Genomic DNA, 6,406 nt, shown 5'->3' with positions numbered 1-6,406 from the left:
GCTACAATCACTAGATTGAATTATCGATTTTTTCAGTTTACTATACATCTTTTTCAACGAAAATGGGTATGCGCAACATTTTAAATATTTTATTTTGAAACGTACTCTGTGTAACAATGCAAATTAGTGCCAAAGTTTGTAAGCCAACTATCGTAAGAATTTTCTCTTAGAAAAGAATTATATATCCAATGTCTTACAATTCTTGACCACAATAATTGACAACTAATGAAATTTCGATATTCTAGTCATACTATGGAGGCTATAACAAAAGGAAACCATTTGTAAAATATACTGATGGCAGAAATTGTGTAGCAACATTTACTTGTTACAAAATATATATCGAACATGCGTTCGATCAAGGACATAATTTTCAACCGTGTCGTACTGTGGATAATTATCATGTAAGTGAATAAAGCGGATAAAATTGCGTTAAAGCTTATATCCTGGTTCTATCAACTTTAGGTGAAAGTTCAATTAATCGGAATTCGGCCAACTTTTCGTCTTTCATGGGTAAACACTGAACCAAGATTTTTGCGCTCTTCTAGTGGAATGGCATAAGAATCTGATAAAGAAATGTCTTAATTGTAAATGATGCAGTCGATTCGGTTAAATTGGTAACGATCCGTGCCTGTTTCGTTAACCTTTATATTCGTATGGACTAATTTTTTTATCTGCTCACCTCTCAAATTACAGGGGATAGAGGTATGAAATCGATTTACCTTGCGGATTTCAGCAAATTTACCTGGTGTGGCTCGTGTACTGAGATTATCGGGTCGATTTGATTGGTTTACTTCATAGACGAAATGCGAAAGGATTTCGTTTTGACTCAATATTTTGGCAGTGTTTCGTCCAAAAATCGAAGAGAGATATTTTAACTTATTAAATTATTATTTTCGATGGGGTTATCAGCCTGTTACATATTTTTTCATATGCTGCAGAATGAGCGCACAGCAGCTGAATATCACGCAGCTGGATCTACTAATCATACACTTATTGTATGATAAACATATCAAAAACATTCTTAACAATGTGTTTACTTCATTCATACGTGTTTATGTGCGCTGTAAGATGACGTTAACGTAGAAATGCACTGTGTGTAGTTGTCTTTGAATTGTATACAATACAAAGTGTTTTTGTTTTGTACACCAGCCTGTGATTTCAGCTGGTTGCTCATTCGTGCATATTTGAGAAACTTTAGGCAATTGTAGTTTTTACCCTTAAACAACGAAATGCGAATGTAAAGTTTATTTTTACTTCAATTGCAATGGTTAAAAATTTATTTTATTTATTTTATTTACTATAAAAGCCACGGCTGTTGGCTAACTGGCTTGTGTCAATACAATGGCATTCATTTACACGGCTTAATATAACATTTAAACAGACTAGCGCGTCAATATAAACATTGGACAACGAATCCGAAAGTGAGATGGGATACCAGTCGACCCGTCGGAGTCCCATTCACCCTTCCGTTGGTGTGAGACATTTCGAGCAGGGAAAACAATCTACAGGCTGAACCAAGAACAACCATGACAGCGATACGATGTGTACTGATACAAAAATGGTTCCAATGTGTCGTTTTGATCGGACTTGAAAGAAGAGGAGAAACAAGTTATCGAATTATACAACTAGGAAACAGCACATCAAACATTAACGAACACGCAGATCAACCAGCTGACACCAAAAAGACGTGCTTTTTGCATCTCTTCAAATCAGTCAATCTCGTCGATCTCGACTAACGGTACGAACACTCCTCGAGTTGTTCGCGCTGCACATGATGGCGAAAACAAATTGAAAATCCTCGACAAATTTTGTTCACCGGTTCAAACAGACCTATAGTTTGGAAAGATTCCTGGCTAACACAATAGCTGGTACCATTCTGAGATCTCTAGCCGGCACGTTAACCCTAAACTTCCTTGCAACGCGGACAGTCAACCGCGACCGCGTCAAAACGTCGTAAACAAACATGGCCGCCAGATTGAAACCGACTGCGGACAACTTTCCAACGCGAACGGACTCGCACCTGCTCACATTTAAGACGGGAGACGATAGTCGCGGGCCTCCTCACAGAACGTCCTAAGACGTAAATTAAAAAATTCTCTTCTGATGAGCTAATGCAGATCTACTGTGTTCTGGTAATAAGGGACCACACTACTGAAGCGTACATCGAAGATGTGGACCATCACGTATGCCAAAGTAACAGTACTTTTGAGCGCCTCAACGTTACTAAAGTCGCGACACACTCTCTTCACGAACGGCATCGAATATTGCTTCGGCCACAACAACCTGCCATATGTCTATTGACGAAACGTTCTCGGTGTAACAGACTCGATGATCACTGCACCTCAAGTCACTCTCTCAAAGAACCGTTCCATCGACGACATAGCCAAAACGAACGGATTCCGATCCGGAAAACGATATCGTCGTACATTTCCCCACATTCAAGCAAAGAAAATTGTCCGACACCACTGACGACTGGCAGTATACAAGTAACACCGCTCGCTTTTACCTCTCAAGGCTGTATACTTGGGGATACGCGGTGGGACACACACAAAATTTGACACTTTCATTACATTTTCGTAGTAGTTGGATTCTTAATTTTTTACGACTTGATAGTAGATGAATTTTGTTTATCGAGAATTTCTAGCTAATCACGGCAGAGTAAAATAAACCAGGCAGGAGCGTTCATTTTCGAAACGTCAAATAAGGACCTAATACACTGTATGAAATTGAACAATGACATATAAATTGAAATTTATTCGCAAAATATCAAGGAGCTACTAGATTATTCAGACCTAGTCAAACAGCGCTCCTGCTGGTTACTTTACTCTGTTCGTGCCTGCAATTCATAGTTCCAACAAACAAGATAGTAATTCATGTATTAAAAATCCACTGTCCGATGTATTTTAGCAGTACTACCAGCGAAGGCTGAATAACGCTCATAAATACGTAATCACAGAGCATGTTTCGATAAATATTTTTAGCCCCCGTACGATGAAGGGGCTTATAGGATTACGATGCCGTGTGTAATTGATGGAATTCGAAGCAGACGGTAAGGGCAAAGTGTTTGCTATGTTCATAGATGACGATCCGCCAATAAGAATTTGGTGCGTCTGTCCGTCACGTCGATATCTTGAGTAAATCAAATCGATTTTCAAATTTTTTTTTTCCCTGAAAGATATCAAAATAGTGGGCTAGTTCGAAGATGGGCATATTCGGTCCGCCCTTTGAGTTAGGGCACCTAAGTGATTTAGGTCTTTTGGTGATATTTATGGCAAAATAAACGATGGAAATGCTAAATGACACGGCAAATGATAGTATTGTTAATACCAATCCAGGAAAAAAATGTTTTTAAAATCGGTACGTGAGTGGAGCTGTGAGTTACGGGCCTTAGAAGTGAAAAGCTATGGGGCCCTATGTGTATTTTACATAGAACTCAAGTAAATTTAATTCGTTTTTCGTAATTTTTGTTTCATTTGGAAGTAATCGAACGCCGAATAGAAAGTTGTTGAAAAAAAAATTAAATTTGGGTCCTTGGACTAAGGCCATACTAGGCCTAAGTGTATTTACATTGAACTCGAGTAAATTTCATTTCGTTTTTCGTAATTTTTGTGTCATTTGGAAGGTAATCAAAGACGAATAGAATGTTGTTGAAAAAAAATTAAATTTGGGTCCCGGACTAAGGCCGCTACTAGGGCCCTATGCGATTTTACATACAACTCGAGAAATTTCATCCGTTTTTCGTAATTTTTGTTTCATTTGAAAGATAATCGAACACGAATAGATAGTGTTGAAAAAAAAAATTGGGTCCTTGGAATGAGCCGGCTACTAGGGCCCTATGCGATATTTTACATACAACTCGAGTAAATTTCATCCGTTTTTCGTAATTTTGTTTCATTTGAAAGATAATGAACACCGAATAGAATGTTGTGAAAAAAAAATTAAATTTGGGTCTTGGACTAAGGCCGTTACTAGGCCCTATGTGTATATTTTACATTAACTCGAGCAAATTTCATCCGTTTTTCGTAATTTGTTTTCATTTGGAAGGTAATCAAGGTTTGATTGAAAGTGTGCAGTGAAAATGCGACGTTGTCGTTTTTCTTTTCGCTCCGCAATTTGTGAATTTCTCGGTTTATTTTGGGGTGAAAATTGTTTCCGAGGGATGTGAGTACGATTTAAAGTTAGCTGGAACTGTCCCGTGTGTGAATAATGTGAAGTGTGAGCGTGAGTGCTGCCGTGAATAGCGGTTGAGTCGGTCTTGGACGCGCGTGACAATGCGTATGCAAAATGACGTGGAACTGCACACATGCTTAAACGCTGAGATTGCTACGGTATGGTATACGTTCGCCCATGGCATCGAAGCGAGATGCTGACGGATGTTTTTGTGAAGGAAGAATGATTCTTTCTAAATGTATATTGTATGAAACTGACCCTCGACCCTACGTAAGGATCATCTCGAGCAAAAGGTCCGGCGAGCGGTTTCATCTCCTGCTCAATCTTCGGGTTACGAATGTTGTTATTTACCGTACCGTAGGCCCGTCGTTGGCTAGAAAGTCGGCTTTATAAACGGACTCAGGTAACTGGACGATACAGGTAATTTAATGAATGCAGTGGATGACAAAGCAGGTACAGGTAAATTTTCCTTGCGCATTATATTGTGTCGCGACTGTATTGCAAGCCTATGAATGATATATGCAAAAGTAGCTAGTCCAGTCACTTAGTCGGCGACCGGGTTGATTGTTGTTAGTACATCTAGAAATTGACAATAGCGCAATACGAAGCCCCGTACGACGTTCTTTCAAATAAAACCAAAATTTCAAATAGCCCTAAAATTTTAATTTATTGGAAGTATAAATACACATAGGGCCTAGTATCGCCTCAGTCCGAGGATCCAAATTTAATTTATTTTTCAACTACATTCTATTCGGCCTTTGATTACCTTCCAAATGAAACAAAAATTACGAAAAACGGATGAAATTGCTCGAGTTATATGTAAAATACACATAGGGCCCTAGTAGCGGCCTAGTCCGAGGACCCAAATTTAATTTTTTTTCAACAACATTCTATTCGGCCTTTGATTACCTTCCAAATGAAACAAAAATTACGAAAAACGGATGAAATTTGCTCGAGTTATATGTAAAATACACATAGGGCCCTAGTAGCGGCCTTAGTCCAAGGACCCAAATTTAATTTATTTTTCAACTACTTTCTATTCGGCCTTTTGATTACTTCCAAATGAAAACAAAAATTACGAAAAATGGATGAAATTTGCTCGAGTTATATGTAAAATACACATAGGGCCCTAGTAGCGGCCTTAGTCCGAGGACCCAAATTTAATTTTTTTTCAACACATTCTATTCGGCTTTGATTACCTTCCAAATGAAACATAAATTACGAAAAACGGATGAAATTTGCTCGAGTTATATGTAAAATACACATAGGGCCCTAGTAGCGGCCTTAGTCCAAGGACCCAAATTTAATTTTTTTTTCAACAACATTCTATTCGGTGTTCGATTATCTTTCAAATGAAACAAAAATTACGAAAAACGGATGAAATTTACTCGAGTTGTATGTAAAATACGCATAGGGCCCTAGTAGCGGCCTTAGTCCGAGGACCCAAATTTAATTTTTTTCACAACATTCTATTCGGCCTTTGATTACCTTCCAAATGAAACAAAAATTACGAAAAACGGATGAAATTTGCTCGAGTTATATGTAAAATACACATAGGGCCCTAGTAGCGGCTTAGTCCAAGGACCCAAATTTAATTTATTTTTCAACTACATTCTATTCGGCCTTTGATTACCTTCCAAATGAAACGAAAATTACGAAAAATGGATGAAATTTGCTCGAGTTATATGTAAAATACACATAGGGCCCTAGTAGCGGCCTTAGTCCGAGGACCCAAATTTAATTTTTTTTCAACAACATTCTATTCGTCCTTTGATTACCTTCCAAATGAAACATAAATTACGAAAAACGGATGAAATTTGCTCGAGTTATATGTAAAATACACATAGGGCCCTAGTAGCGGCCTTAGTCCAAGGACCCAAATTTAATTTTTTTTTTCAACCATATTCTATTCGGTGTTCGATTATCTTTCAAATGAAACAAAAATTACGAAAAACGGATGAAATTTACTCGAGTTGTATGTAAAATACGCATAGGGCCCTAGTAGCGACCTTAGTCCGAGGACCCAAATTTAATTTTTTTTCAACAACATTCTATTCGGCCTTTGATTACCTTCCAAATGACACAAAAATTACGAAAAACGAATGAAATTTACTCGAGTTCAATGCAAAATACACATAGGGCCCTAGTAGTGGCCTTAGTCCAAGGACCCAAATTAATTTTTTTTTTCAACAATTTTCTATTCGGCGTTCGATTACCTTCCAAATGAAACAAAAAT

This window comes from Bradysia coprophila, chromosome X, assembly GCF_014529535.1.
Source record: "Bradysia coprophila strain Holo2 chromosome X, BU_Bcop_v1, whole genome shotgun sequence".
NCBI lineage: Eukaryota > Metazoa > Arthropoda > Insecta > Diptera > Sciaridae > Bradysia > Bradysia coprophila.
Note: the sequence above shows the minus strand (reverse complement) of the source record.